We start from the raw sequence: 16,134 nt of genomic DNA on the forward strand, positions 1-16,134 counted from the left end.
GCAAAGGCATGAAGTGGGTCACAGGGCATGGTGAAGGCTATTGCCCCTCAAGGAATGTTAGAGCTGGAAGAGTCCTTAGAGGTCTTCTAGTCCCATTTTATATATGAGGAAGCAGATTCAGAAAGGAAAAGTGACTTCCCAAAGTCATACAGATGATGAGGCCAGTCTCTCTGGAGCCAAGAATATGTTTGGGGATGAAGAAGGAGATGAGGTAGTATAGTGGGGCTTGCAATGAGATTCATCTTTGCCTTCACCTAATCCTCAAGGCCATTCCCATACAACCCACACACTACTACAATGGTGTAGGTAAGTAGGATCATACCATAGAAGTCCTTAAATGCCAGACCTAAAGGGGTAACTCTATTTTATTTTCTTTTAAAATTTTAACTTTTTATTTTTCTGAAATTTATGAACATCAATAAATACAAACATCTATACATACAAACAAAAGAAAAAGAGGTTTGTATATAAAGCCATAATTCTCCACTATATTCAGATTCTTTCATTTTTCATAATGTGTAATCAATTCAACATATTAGTTTCAAAGCTATCTTGTTGGGTTTTTTCTTCTGTCCAATTTTAAATGCTTCATTAACACTTTTTTAGCTCTATCTTTTATTTTTGGTATCCCAGTCGCTGACTCACTCCAACAACACCCCAACCCACTCTTTTAACAAATAAGCTTTGTTGAGCAAAACTAATCCACATAAAGACCATGTCTAAAAACGTGTGCCTCATTCTGTACCTTTAGTCTGTGACTTCTCTTTCAGCCCTTTGTGATGCTGCTTGTTCACTGAAATTAGTAAAGTAACTCTTCCAAAATTATTTTTCTTTACATAGTTTTTTTTCTGTTTTTGCTAATTCTTCAATTATTGAATATTAAATTTCTTAGTCTCCACTTATGTTTGAAATTTTTCTTTAAAAATTCTACTGATCTTAATTTTTGTGTTGTTGCCAGTAAAGTATATCTTTTATATTTCTGCTTTTCTATATTTATCTGTGAGGTTTTTACGTCCTAGAACATGGTTAGTTTTTGCAAAGTTTGCCATACGCAGCTGAAATATACATGCTTTTCTTGATTCCCACTTAGTAAATGCAAAGATTTGTCATATCTTTTAAAAAATTCTATCCAGGTCCTTAACTTCTTTCTTTCTTATATATTTGTTATACTTGTCCAGGTCTGAATAAGGCAAATTGATGTCCCTAATTATACTTTTGCTGCCTATTTCTTTCAGGAATTAAATTTTTCCTTTAAATACTTTCTTTGCCATTAGACACATATATATTAAACATTCATATTATTTCACTGTCTGGGGTACATTTAAGTATAATGCAATTTTTCAGCTTATTTTTTTTAATTAAACCTATTTTTACGGTTGTCTTATCTGATGTTATCGCTGATATTCCTGCCTTTTTTTTTTTAGTCTTCATAAAGCATAATAGATTTTGCTTCAGCCACCTATTTTCACTCCATTTGAATCTTTATGTTTCAAGTGTTTCTCTGGTAAACAACATATTGTGGTATTCTTCTTCCTAATCTAGTCTACTACTCTTTTCCATTTTGTGGGTAATTCCTACAATCCACATTCTTTATTATGATTGCTCACTGCAGTCCTGGGCTGGATAAGTGTGTTTATCACTCTGGTTTCTCACTGGATTTCATGATCATTATTTGATAAAGTACCCTTTTTCAAATCTTTGCTAAAACATACATGGGAGAACTAGGCTCCTCTATGACTTGTCAACATTGCTGTTTCAACTGAAAGTCCTCTATTTTGTTTTTATCCAAGTATCGATGTCTTTAAAAAAAAAAGCAAGGACGAGGTCACTTCCTAATCACCTTCCCTCCACTCCCACCATAGAACTCTTTCTCATAGCAAAGAAGTATAACCTCATTTTACAGCTATGGTCTACTTCCTCTCTGCTAAAAGGAGGGAAGCACGTTCTATTGCCATCTCTCTGAAGTCAAGATTGGTTAGAATACAACGTTTCATTCTCTTAGCCTCTTGCCACACCACAACTTTATCCAATCAGATAATTTATACCAGGGCTTTTTAAACTGCGGGTGGCGACAACATTTGGGGTTTCACAACTGCCTGTGGGGGTCACAAAAAAATTGGCAACCATAAAAGGTTTCTGAAGGCACAATGACCAAAAATTAATTCAAAATCAAACATGTAATGAATTCAAGGTGTTTCTGGCAATGCTTGTCCATGTTGTATTGTACAACTTCACAGCAGCCTTGGTTCTGAACACACATGTGCAGTTTGCACAGCACATGCTATCATGCCACACAACACCAACAAACTCTGCCAGAAATACCTTGGCTCAGATTTCAGAGTTGTATGTTATGAATTGCTGTGAATTTACAGTGTTTAAATATGTATTTACACAAAATAGTTAAATAAATTTTGTCTTGGAATTGGGACAGAATTTCCAACAGTTTCTGAAATGGCCTTAAACATACGTTTGCCATTTTGTACTATGTATTTATGTGAAGTGGTGTTCTCAAAATTGATGATTATAAAATCAAAATATCAATTAGCTCAGAAAAGTATTGAAGATGCTCTACATCCTGTAGTATCAAATATTCCACCAAGATTTAATTCTTTATGTAAAAATAAGCAAGCACATCCAACTCATTAGTATGCAAACTTGCTTTCATCTTTAAGAAATGTATGTATATCAAAGAACTGTTTTAAAATAAATTTCTTTATGATTTTATATACCTATGATACCTGGACTTGCATAAAAATTTCTCGGGCAAAAATGGATTGCAAGTGAAAAAGTTTAAGAAGCCCTAATTTACACAACTTCAAAGGGAAGATCAAGAAATCATTCTTACACGGTATATTGATTGTCCCTGAAAGTAGTTAAAGGTTCCTAGTGAAATCATGTATTCCACTGGGCCTAGAAGACAATCTGAGTCACCCAACATGGCAGTAACTTTTAGAAGATTTATAATATTTGTCAGAAGCAAAATGAGGTTTAACTCTACTGGCATATGACTGCCCATACAAGCAACCTAAGATGGAGCTATCATGAGAAGACAGCTGTTGAAGAAAATAAAACAATTTGTTCATGAAAAAGAGAGGCTAATATCAAAGTACATGCCAAGGTTGATCCTTCTGCAGGGAAATTATGCAGGAGGCTATGCCAATGTCCCTTAGCCCTATCAACCTTCCCTTCTCGTATCTGACATTCTTTTTTATATATTTTATTTTTAATTGGTGGGATAAAACAAGCATTTCCATAACAGTACAATAAAAATTGTATGTGAAAGTATAAGTATACTATGTAAAATTTGCTATTCCTTTCAAATATAAAAATTTATCATATAAATTTCTCTTTTTCTTCCTTCCCCCCACTGGCCTAGAGATGGCTACCCTTAGACACAAATAGGTGTGCGTATGTATGTATGTGGATATGTATTATATATATAATATATATATACATATATATAATTATTCTATACATCTATTTATCAGTTCTTTCTATAACATCTTTTTTCATATATAGGTTATTTGTTAATTTTATAGTTATAGTTATATAGTTAATTTGGATAGTTAATTTATAGTTAATTTGGATATTTATATCAGTCAAAATAACTTAGTCACTCAAAGTCATTCTTAAAACAATATTGCTGTTACTGTTTACAATGTTCTCTTGGATCTGCTCATTTTGCTCTTCCTTATTTCATTCAAGTCTTTCCATGTTTTTCTAAAATCACTGAGCTCATCGTTTCTTAAAACACAGTAATATTCTGTCATAATTATATGCCACAATTTGTTCAGCCATTCCCCAGTTGGTGGGCATCCCTGTAATTTCCAGTTCTTTACCACCACAAAGAGAGCTGCTATCAACATTTTTTCCCTAATTATCTTTGGAAATAGATTTGAAAATACCAATAATGGTATTGCTGGGTCAAAGGGGGACTAAACTAAACTCTGTTAGTTTAATAACATTTTGAGTATAATTCCAGATTGCTCTCCAGCATGGTTGAATCAGTTCACCAACAATGAATGTGTTCCAGTTTTTCCATATCCCCTCCAATATTTGTCACTTTCCCTTTTCTATCATTTTAGCCAGTGTGGTAAGTATAAAATGATTCCTCAAGGTTGTTTTAATTAGCATTTCTTCAATAATGATTTAGAGCATTTTCTCATAAAGCTATAAATTGTTTTGATTTCTTCTTCAGAAATCAAATTGCCTATTCATATCCTTTGACCCATTAATCAATTGAGGAATGACTTTTATTCTTATAGATTTGAGAAAATTCTTTATATATTTTAGACATGAGACCTCTTTATCTGATAAACTGTCTATAAAAAATTTCCCCCAATTTTTTGCTTTTCTGCTTTCTTGTCTAATTTGTCTTATTCGTAAAAGAAAAAAAACTTTTTAATTTAATATAATCTGAATGATCCATTTTACCCCTTACTTTTTTCTCTATCTCTTATTTATTCATAAATTGTTCACCTACCTATAAGTCTGATAAGTAATATATTCCATATATTCTACTTTTCTTGTAAAATCTCTCTTTATATCTAGGTCATGTATCCTTTTTGACCTTATCTTGGTAATGGTGTAAGATTTTGGTCTATGCCCAGTTTCTGCCATACTGCTTTTCAGTTTTCCCCACAATTTTTACCAAAAATGACATTCATGAACAGCTGAGTGACCAGCTTTCTCTCATCCCTCCTGCCCAAGGCAGTCCTCCTGGACATAGCAACAGAGGCTCCAAAATTATCTTTCTCCCTAATTCAAGACTTCTACTCCTTTACTACATTGACCCCAGCCCACTTTCAGAAAGGGAAATTGCCTAAAAATCTAATTCATGCTAAGGCAAACTTTTTAAAATACTAAAAATAAAAATATTTCCACACTTTGATAGAAAATGAAAATTAAAATGTTACTATTACACTGATGTGGGTACTGAAACCAATGTCACAGATCACACATACTTTCTCCTCCTCTGTGATTTTCGTCAAGATCATCTCAAAAGACTTTGCAAACCGTCCTATAGGTCACTTAATATTCTGTGTGTTTCAATGTAGCAACCAAGTTCCTCAGCTGTTATCCATTGCTCTGGCTACGTGCCTGGACTTTATCCTTTCATTATCATACGTTTCCATCATGACATGTTTTATGGTCCTTCTTTGGTACCCAAATCACTACTGGTGATATAGTCTCTTTATGCCCATCATGCATCTCTCCATTGTCCTTTGAGTCAACTATATTTTTATTCTTTGGAAACTGTCGTGTTCACTGATTCACAACTTTGTATTGTCACTAGCAGAATATTGGTGTTAAAAAGATGATATAAGGATATTTAATAATTGGAATAATTAAAAGCATTGTAAAATCCCTCAAATACAATCTAGCCCTCTCTCTTTCTATCCAAACTTGGGCCCACCTCATTGTCCATCTGAGCATATAGTCCCTGTCCAAGATTTGTGTATTAATGGACTAATTTAGTGGGCTGCCCTTCCAAAAAATGTCATAAGTTAGACAGCATAGACTATTTATCCACTTAGTTTTTCTAGTGTAGATTATTAAACCTATGTCTTTTGAGCTGCTTTGTATCGCAGAGGAGGTCCTGTAGCATTCTGGGACTTCATGTAATGAGCATAATGTCAGCCTCAAAGAGGAATATCTGGAAGACTTCACCAACAGGAAATCCCTTTTATGATTGGAATTTTCACAGGACATCATTCATGACAGTGGACCGTACCAAACATTGTTGGCAGCTTACTTCTCACTGTTGTTTCGATGTCTCCCCTGATGCTACTGGCCAAAGAGTAACTAAAGAAAGTGATCTCTGGGATTGCATCATTCAAGACACAACAACTGTACCTTTACTCAAGCCATTGGTAAAATATCATGTAACACAGAGCCAAGCACAGAAGGCACTTCATTGAAGATTTCCTTCTAAGCTGACATTAGTGACCACTCTATAGGTCTAAACATTCCGTCAATTACAAATCTTTCAAACTCACCTATTTCCAAGGTTTTCTCAAGAATAGCTTAAGAGATTTGTCTAAATGCTTTGCTAAAATATGGGTAAATTACATCTGCAACTTCTTCCAATTTGTCAGGTTAGTAAACCCTGTAAAAAAGGAAATAAGATTGCTTTTATATGACCAATGTTCCTGATGAAGAAAAATTGACTCCTATCACTGCTTCCTTTTCTAGATGTGCATTAACTATCCTTTTAATAATATATTCTAGAATGCCGCTAGGAATCAAAGTAAAGCTTACTGCCCTGCAGTTTGCACACTTTATTATTCACTTGCCTTTTTTGAATGTCAGAAAAACATCTGCCCTTCTACAACCACTACAATGTGGTGGCTCTCTCATTCTTCCAAGGTGAATACTAGCCCATCTGGTCAAGTAGAAACTAATATTGGAAAACTAATCCTGAAATATGAAAAAGGATAGGCAGAAAGATTCCTTTGATATTAGAGATTTCTGTACATTTTAACAGGGACCTTCCTAAAATAGTAACTTTGTTTTGGATGTCTGATACAGATAGTTGGCCTCTGTGGGGGGAAATTCAAACTAGATAGAAAGGTCCTTCAGCAAGACTAGTGAGATAGGCTTTAAAGACCAGGTTTAGCCTCATGGAATCACTAAACCTATCCCAAATTGACAGCCATACACTCTACTTATGCAGATGACAAGCGTGGGCACTATAGGAAACTTACTCTGAAGTGTTAAGGTGTCAACCATATTACCAAGTGTTCCATCTGTATTACTTCTACAGACAGCAGGAGAGACACAGAGAGGGGCCCAATCAATCAAGAAACATTTATTAAAAGCCTGCTATGTACCAGGCATCATATTAAGCATCAGAGACACAAGAGACTAAATATAGTCCTTACCTTCCAGGAGATTTTAATCTAATGAGGGAGACAACATGCCAGCAAACATGTACAAAACAAGCTATATATGGGATAAATAAGAAATAATAGAAGGAAGGGACCGGGCTTGGGGAAGGCTTCCTGTAGAAGGTGGGGTTTTAGATGGGACATAAAGGAAGCAAGGGAGGGAAGTCAGAGCAGAGGAAGGAAAGCATTCCAGGCAGGTGGGATAGCCAAAGAAAATGCCCAGAGCCAAAGTAGAGAAATGAAGTGTCTTGTTTCTGCAACAGCCAGGAAGCCAGTGTCACTGCATCAGTGTGAGAAGACTGGAAAGGTAGAAAGTGGTTATGTTATGAAGGGCTTTGAATGCTAAACAGGAATTTTTTATTTCCTCCTGGAGCAATAGGAAGGTAGTAAGGGAGTTTATTGAGTATGTGTGTGTGTATGTGTGTGTATGACATGGTCAGACCTGCATCTTAGGAAAATCACTTTGGTGGCTGAATGGAGGATAGATTAGAGTGGGGAGAGACTTGAGCCAGGCAGACTCACCAGCAGGTTATTGCAATACTCTGAGTGTGAAGTGATGAGGGCCTGCACTAGAGAGGTGGCAGTGTCAGAGGACAGAAGGAGGTGTATAGGAGACATGTTGCAAAGGTGAAATTGACAAGTCTTGACAATGGCTTGGATTTTTAGGCAGGTTGGGGGGAGTGAGCAGTGAGAGAGTGAGGAGTCCAAGATTACTCCTAGGTTATGAGCCTCCAAGACTAGAAGGATGGTGTTGTCCTCTTCAGTAATAGGCAAAGTAGGAGGGTTTAGAAGGAAAGATGATGGATTCTGTTTTGGACACACTGAGTATAAGATGGCTTAAGTTTAAGATCTGAGTTTAAGGTCTAGTGGACCTCCAGTTTAAGATGTTTGAAAGACAGTTGGAGATGAGAGAATCATGGAGGTCAGCAGAGAGACTGAGGCAGGAAAGGTAGAGTTGAGAATCCTCAGCATAGAGATGGTAATTAAATCAGTGGGAGCTGAAGAGATCAGCAAGAAAAGTAGTATAGAGGGTGAAGAGAAGAGAGCCCAGGACAGAACCCTGAGCGACACCTACAGTTAGAGGGTGTAATCTGGAGGAGGATCCAGCAAAGGAGACAGAGAAGGAGCAATCAGAGGGGTAGGAGAAAAACCAGGAGTGAGTGGTGTCCTGAAAACTTAGAGAGAAGAGAATATCAAGTTAAAGAGTGATCAAAGGTGTCAAAAGTTATGGAGAGCTCAAGAATTGAGAAAAGGTCATTGGATTTGGTGACTAAGAGATGATCAGTAACTTTGGAAAGAGCAAAAAGAATTAGCAAGATACAGCTAGGTGGTATAGTGAATAGAATGTCAGGCCTGGAGTCAGAAGTCTCATTTTCATGAGTTCAAATCCAAGTGCAGACACTTACTAGCTGTGTGATACTGGGCAAGTCTCTTAACCATGTTTGCCTCTGTTTCCTCACCTGTAAAGTGAGCTAGAGAAGGAAATGGCAAACCTCCCCAATATCTTTGCCCAGAAAACCCACAATATAAAGCTATGATGAAGAGTCTGAAAATGAAGGACTGAAAATAACTAAATAACAACAGTCAAAAGAATACTGTACTGGGAGGCAGAAAACATGAATTCCATTCCTATATCTGCCATTCATACACCATGTCACTTTCTTTCCCTAAACCTGTTTTCTCAATTATAAAATAACAGGACTGGCCTAGGTGTTATCTTAATTTCCTTGTAGTTCTAATATTCTATGTCTTCTACTCCATCAGGTGGAATCCTTCTTGATCATTATCTTCAGTTACTTTCCCTTTGCCTGAAAGTGTCACCTGGATACCTCTGAAGGCATTGTTAGCATTCAGAGATAACAGGGCCTGGGGAATCTCAGTGGACTACTTACCACAGTCACAATTCCAAAGTGGATGATTGACCCAGGATGTCTATCGACATATTATTGTCATTTTCAAGGACCAGTTTTAAAAACTGATGCAGTTGGATCACCTCATCTGGAAATCCAACTCAGGGAAAAAAATATTTGTTCTTCTTAAACAAATAAATCCTTCTCTTTATTCAAATGAGTCTATTTTTCTGTTGCGGAGGAGATAAATTAAGAGGTGGAAGTTCAGAGACAGAGAAAAGAGAAAACAAGACAGAAACAAGCAGAGAGATTGATCAAGAGAAAAAAAGACAAAGACAAAAGTGAGACAGAGAAAAAGAGAAGCATGAAAAATTGAACACCCTGGGCTTTCATTTAATCACCATCGTTTCACATAAAGCCAGCTCCATCCAGCTCTGACCAGCTGCAAATATGTCTTTTCTATCTGAGCTCTCAATCTTTTGCAAAGTGAGTTGGAGGGAAATGATCCTTGAACATGTTATTCTGGGTGACTCTGACACACTCTGTGTTCTCTGTAGGGTGACAATAGGTGGCAGTGATTTCACAGGCACTTGGTGTCCTGCCCAGGTGGGGGCTTTGGTGACTTCAGGTAGGGATGGAGAACTTAGGTGTTCGATGGAGTCTGAGTCAGAGATGCCCATTGAAAGAGGGCTTCCATGGTACCCTCCAGAGGATTGCTGAACTTTCTGAAGAGGAATTTCACACACACTCCCAGTTAAGACTGTGGAAAACTAGGATCTCTCTGCCAGGGAGTAGAAAGGTGAGGGAAATGTGTGGACTCATACATGCTGTGGACATTCTAACTATTCCACGGACCTGCTCATAGCACTTTTTAGCAATAAAGTATTTTTAATTGAGGTATGTACATTGGGGGTTTTTTTAGACATAATACCATTGCACACTGAACAAGCTATGGTATAGTGTAAATACAACTTTTACATACATTGGGAAATAAAAAACTTGTGTGACTCATTTTACTGCGATATTCACTTTATTGAGGTGGTCTGGAACCAAACCCCAATATCTCTGAGGTATACTTGTATGTGTTACAGATTCCACAATAGACTTAATCCAGGGTTTCATCATGTTTTGGAGATGACCTTGGGTTCTCAAAAGTAGCATGAGTGGAATGCACATTTGGTCAGGATATACCATGATAGAAAGACTTCAAATATAGCTCAAGGAGCAGACTATCCCTGTAGCCAAAGAGCCACGCTAGTTTAGTGTAAAGAAACCCATTACCAGAGGGCTGGTCATTAGGAAATGAATTTTAGGTCATAGCATCATAGATTTAGAGACCTTAGAGGCCATCAAGTCTAACCCCTTTATTTTACATATGAAGATACTGAGGCTCAGAGAAAGTTAAGGAATTTGCCCCGGGACACACAGCTTTTAAGTGTGTGATGCAGGATTTGAACACAAACCTTCCTTATTGCAGGTCAGGCACTCTATCCTCTATGTGAACTGGTCATAACAACCCATGAAACCAAGTGAAATAGAAAGTGGCCATCACTCCCATGCAGCCCTCTTTTATTTCTGCAGTGATGGTAGCAGAAGCAGAAGCAGAAGGTGCTAAGAGTCAGGTTTCATATAATCACTACACATTTTTTTAACTGTTGGTACTTTATCTAACTCAATATGTCACTAGGGGAATTTAATAATGATAACATCAAAAATAAATAATAATAATAATAGTTAATCCTTACATACTGCTTAAGGTTTACAAAAGTGTTTCCTATAGATTATCTCCTTTGATCCCCACTACACTTCTGTGCAATAGTTGTTATTATTACCCCCATTTTACAGATGAGGAAATCAAGGCTGAAAGAATTTATATTAACATCCTCATCAAAGCTGTGCCTAAGGTGTGTGTGTATGGAAGAGACCCTGGACAAAATTTTTAAAATTATTTTTATTTTTTTGCAGAGCCTCTGTCTATTTTACGCATGTCAGGCTGGACAAGGGTACTATCTAGGAGTGAATAGAAAATGGTAAGGAAAAGACAACTACAGAGAAAATGTCAAAATGCTTAGCACAGCGTGTGGTGCATAGTAAGCCCTTAAATGTTTATTGAATGAATGAATGAATGAGTGAATAAATGAATGAATGAATGGAAACACTAGGTACAATAGTACATCAGTGGCCAGGAGTGCATTGGGGAATGTTGGCCTCTAATTTAGGAAGTAAAGTACATGCAGAAATGAAATTCTTAAAATTCTTTATGTAACATCTGTAATAAATGTAGTTTCCATTGTGGTTACAGGCAGCCTCTAGAATTTGAGAATCAAAAAACTCACAAAAGTAAAGCTAAGCCTTTGCTCACATCAAAAAAAGTAACAAAACAAGATTCAAAAAGAAAAGGCAACACAACAAATGATCCTGAAAGGAAAATTCAGTTGTGATAAAGTATTGCAGCACAGACCAAGCCGTATAGTTAATGATTAAACTCATAGAACTTATTGAATTAGAACAATCCTTTTCTCTATTTAAAAAATAGAAAACTAACAGGAAAAAAACTAAGGACAAAATGACTTTTCAGCATAAAAAGCAATGAGTGTACACTGCCCTTAAATGAAAAACAAATTTTTAAAACACTGTTAATTCTGCAAGACACTCAAAACAAGATACTTGGTTTCTTCTGTTTTTCCCTTACCTTACCCCCCTGCTCCCTCACCCACAAACCTAAGGTCTACTATCATCCCCCAAATCTTCCCCAAAACAGGATCACATTTCTTTTTTATAAAGTTCCTGGAGGCTTCATTGAAATAGCAGGTGAATGAGAAGCTCCAGAATGGTGAAAGGAACACTGCATTGTAAGTAGGGAGACGTGGGTACAAGTTCTGCTGTTAATAACATAGATAGATAACATAAATAACCACTTTTCTGAACTTCAGCTTATTCATCTATAAAATGCTGAAGTTGGAATAGATGGAGTCTACTGTTACTTCTAGCTCTAGCAATCTATGATTCTATGAACAGATATTCTGAAAAGGAATGAAATCAGAGAATTGTAGATTTTAGATCTGATTTAGATCATATAACTGGAAAAAGGTCTTAGAGGTCATCTAATCTAACCATCTCATTTTACAAAAGTCTTAAACAGAACTTATCTTTTCCTCTAAACCTGCCCCTTCTCCTAAGATCCTTCATTCTTTCCATTACCCAGCTTGCCAACCCAGAAGTCATCCTCAACTTTTAACTCTCACTCATCCCTTCTGGTACTTGCCAGTATGGTGCTCACTGATTCTTTCTGGTCTCTCATAGATGCTAGCTGCTCCCTCACTTCATAGCTTGGTATGCACGTGCTATTTCCTCTGGGTACAATCTCTACCCACTTCTCAGAAAACTGAGTTTGGCCTTTCCCTCCTGTACCAAGTACAGAATGGCCTCAAATTTCAGTTTGTATCAAGGCTGAACTTGCTGTGCCCTCTTTATCTAATCCTGCCAGCCTCTGGTTCAGCCATCTCTACATCCACATCCCTCTTTCTATAATGACATTAAACAAGCATGCCTACTAGATTTATTCTCTTATGTTTCTACCAGAATGCTAGTGACCTCTACCCTCCATGCTTCCCAACCCTTTATAAATTGAGCAAAGGAAGAAAAGAGTCTCAGGACATCAGGACACACCCAAGATGACTTTGCAATGCCTCAGGCCATCCCATGTACACCAACAGTACATTCTGGCATCCCCAGGACTCAGGGTCCAGGAGAACCATTATGCCTGGAGTGCTTATTTAGCAGATTCTTTCTTTTGCATCTCTCTTACAGTTTACTTAGTTCTTACTCTTCTGTTAGCTGCCGCCAAGCCCTTATGGAAGTTGTGATACTTAGCAGTTATTCAATAAATATTTGTTTTTTAGAGTTGGGGGTTTTTTTTGTTTGTTTTTGTTATGGTGTGTTTTGTGCTAGATGTGTCCTTAGATTGTCTGAGGAGCTCCTGATGAGGAATTTCTTCTTCCAATTCACTTTCTCTGCAACATCCACAATGCCAGCACATAGTGGATGCTTAATAAATGTTTATTGATTGATCGGTGTGCTGTCTGGAACACCTAGAAATTAAGAGACTTACCTAAGGTCACGATCTTTAGCAGAGGTGGGTCATTGTGACTCTGGTTCAGGGCATAGTTCTCAATACACTGCACCATACAGCCTCTCTAAAATTATCAAATGGAGGGGAGGGTTGTCAAGCATGGGGAAGAGGGGAGGATTTAGATTCAGTACAAAACAAATAGTCTTTTCAACTCTTCCAAAGGTACTGTTGCCTGCCCATCTGACAATTGCCACAAACTATGGTAACTTAACTGGTATAGGTACAGAAGTTTGGATTACTTCAAGCAAGTATATTGTCATATACAGTCAATTCAGTCTTGTCCAACTCTTTGTGACTCCATTTGGTGTTTTCTTGGCAAAGATACTAAGTGGTTTGCCATTTCCTTCTCCAATTCATTTTACAGATGAGGAAACTGAGGCAGGGTTAAGTGACTTGCCCAAGGTCACACAGCTAGAAAGTACCTGAGGCCAGATTTGTACTCATGAAGATAAGTTTTCCTGATTCCAGGCCCAGCACTCTATTCACTTACCCACACAGCTAGTAAATGTCTAAGGTCATATTTGAACTCAGGTCTTCCTGACTCCAGGCCTGTCCCTCTATCTACTGCTCCACCTAGCTGCCATAAGTATAAATTAGGGAGGTAAGATTATGTCCTGCCATGTGTCTTTTAAATTTAATTGCTTATGTATATAGTAGCATATGAATTGCTTAACATCTGCTTTCTACATGTAAACAGAATCAGTAATTATTTCAGGCAAGTCTAAGTTAAAGATTATGTCCTGCCATGTGCCTCTTAATTTTTTAATTGTTTATTTATATAGGACCATATGAATTGATTAACTTCTGCTTTCTACACTTAAACAGAATTAGTAACAAATGTTCTAAGTTCCATTTCTCTCAATATTTGCCTTCTGATTTTCTCTCTCACCCACAGGCTGTCTCAGGCTTTATTCTGGGCTTCTAGGTCCACCACTTCTAGCTGATAATCAGCTGCTTCTAAAGAATACTTCACAGTAAGTTTTGCTTCACTCACCTGTGCTCAGCACAAAATGCCCCAACCAGCTTTCAGTTTCTTTAAGCTGTCCGTCCAGAGCTCTGAGTCTTTGTATCTGTAATGGTAATTTAAATGGGAAGATCTTTCCCATTCATTAAGAGACCTGCGTGACCTGCCTGAGTCACATAGAGCCTGTGATGGGAGGAGTTTGTAGAATGGGTGGAACAGGAAGAAGTGGAGCTAGAATAGAGCTGAGAGGAAGTGAGTCAGAGAGTGGTCAGAGCTAGAAAGGATGCAGGCAAGCAGGCTGCTGGCTAATGTGAGTGAAAGAGCCTGTTTGTGATTTTGTTTAAGGAAGGTGGTTTGTGGGGAGCCTAGCAGGGGGAAGGCTTGGGGATGGTGTTGTTGTCTGCATTGTTATTGTGTATAGATGTCTGTTACTATGAGGGATTTGGCTTTCTGGTGTCTAAATAAATGTTTTGGTTCTGCCTTCCATATGGAGAGTCTGTTGTATTTTGCATTTCAGAATTCTGCTGGGATATTCACATCTACTCTGTAGTGGCTGTGAATATCAAATTGGAGCAACAGCATCTTCCATTTTCCTGAATTCCAATTCTTAATTTTCCTTTTAAACAAATGTACGAAGATGACTATATATTCCCTTTCTTTCCTTCCATTCCTTCACTCACCCCCTCACCTAGTTATTTACTCAAAGTAAATTATCCCTCCATTTTACTATAAGATTTCTTAAAAGGTTTGAAGAGGTTTGGTGTGCTGGTACCCCAAGAATGCCAAGGCAGAGTCACTTGGAATGAATTCACACACTCAAGCCATCTCTCAGTCAAGAGACAGTTTACTGTAATGCCAATATAAGCAGGTAAAGTCCCTTTTGGGAACTTGCACCCTAATGAATGTGAATCTAGAGGTTATATAGAAAAAGAGAATGGAAAAAGAATGCCAGGGATGCTAATTAGATAATCTAAGGGTCCAGGTGTCTTTGGGAGTTATGGATGGGAAAGTATAGGGAGTATACCAGACACTGAGGGAGAAAAGACAGATTTTTGTTTAGTTGCCAGAGGAGTGGATCTTGGGCAAGCACTAGAGACTGGATCCTTAGGCAGGTAAGCTGGGAAAGAGTTCTTGGGTCAGTACCCCTGTGTCTGTTCTGATAAGGGAGTTACAGTCAGGTCTGCAATGAGGGAAAATTTTCTCTGGGGAGCAGGAGGAGCTGGATTACTTTCAGAGACATGATCTTAGGGCTTTTTGGGTCAAGGACCCACCACCCCATCAGGTTCAGTGTCAATTCCTGTGAACCTGTTGAAATAATCAAATAAAACACGAGTAAAATAAAGTTCAGTTGGCTTTTTTGGAGTGATTATTATTCTTTTGGTGAAGCAAGTGGGGTTAAGTGATTTGTCCAGGGTCATACAGCTAGTAAGTTTTAAGTGTCTGAGGCCAGATTTGAACTCAGGTCCTCTTAACTCCAGGGCTGGTACTCTATCCACTGCATCATCTAGCTGCCACATTAATATTTTTAAAAATGTATTGATTCCCTATTATATACCCAACCCTCTTCTAAATGCTGTGAGGGGATTCACAGAATCAGTCTCTAACTTTATGAAATTTACACACTAGTTAGGAATGTATTTTAGGAATTAAAACATATCTTTTCTTAGATGTCCTAGTAATAGAATCATAGATATTGTTTTGGAACAGACTTTAGAGGTGATCTATTACTTTTCTTTTTTTAATTTAATTTTTTAATGATCAAAAATCTTTTTTCTCTCCTTCCTGCTTCCCCCATAATTATATAAAAAAGAAGAAACCCTTGTAACTAACATATAGCCAAGCAAAACAAATTCCACATTAGCCAAGTTCAAAAAATATGTTTCAGTCTGGACTCCGAATCCGTCACCTGTCAGGATGTGGGCAACATGCTCCCTCCTCAAGTCCTTTGGAATCGCAGTCAGTCGTTATGTTGACCAGAGTTGGCAAACCTTCCAAAGTTTGTTTGTCTTTATAATGCTGCTGTTGTATAAACTGTTCTCCTAGTCTGCTCACTTTACTCTATATCTATTCATACAAATCTTCCCAAGTTTCTCTAAAACTACCCCCTTCATCATTATAGGCATATATCAGAGACATTATAGGTTTGGTTCCAGATCACTGTAATAAAGAAAATAGTGGCGTAAAGCAAATCACACATATTTTTTGGTTTCCCAGTGCATATAAATGTAGTCTGTTAAGTGTACAATAGTATTACATCTTTTCTAAAAATATATTTTAATTAAAAATACTTTATTCTTA

At 37.4% G+C, this 16,134-nt stretch overlaps 1 long non-coding RNA gene across 2 annotated transcripts in view; it reads right to left on the bottom strand.

Moving 5' to 3' along the window:
* The window catches only part of LOC140506320 (uncharacterized), a 36,473-nt gene extending 20,918 nt beyond the window's left edge, over positions 1-15,555 (bottom strand). For both annotated transcript variants that reach the window (XR_011967885.1, XR_011967884.1), the window contains exons 1-3: positions 13,867-15,555; positions 12,852-12,936; positions 6,000-6,109 (exon numbers count right to left, since the gene is read on the bottom strand). This is a non-coding gene — a long non-coding RNA (uncharacterized lncRNA). The remainder of the gene's footprint in view (positions 1-5,999; positions 6,110-12,851; positions 12,937-13,866) is intronic.
* Positions 15,556-16,134: the final 579 nt, after the last annotated feature.

This window comes from Notamacropus eugenii, chromosome 5 (assembly GCF_028372415.1).
Source record: "Notamacropus eugenii isolate mMacEug1 chromosome 5, mMacEug1.pri_v2, whole genome shotgun sequence".
NCBI classification, from domain to species: Eukaryota; Metazoa; Chordata; class Mammalia; order Diprotodontia; family Macropodidae; genus Notamacropus; species Notamacropus eugenii.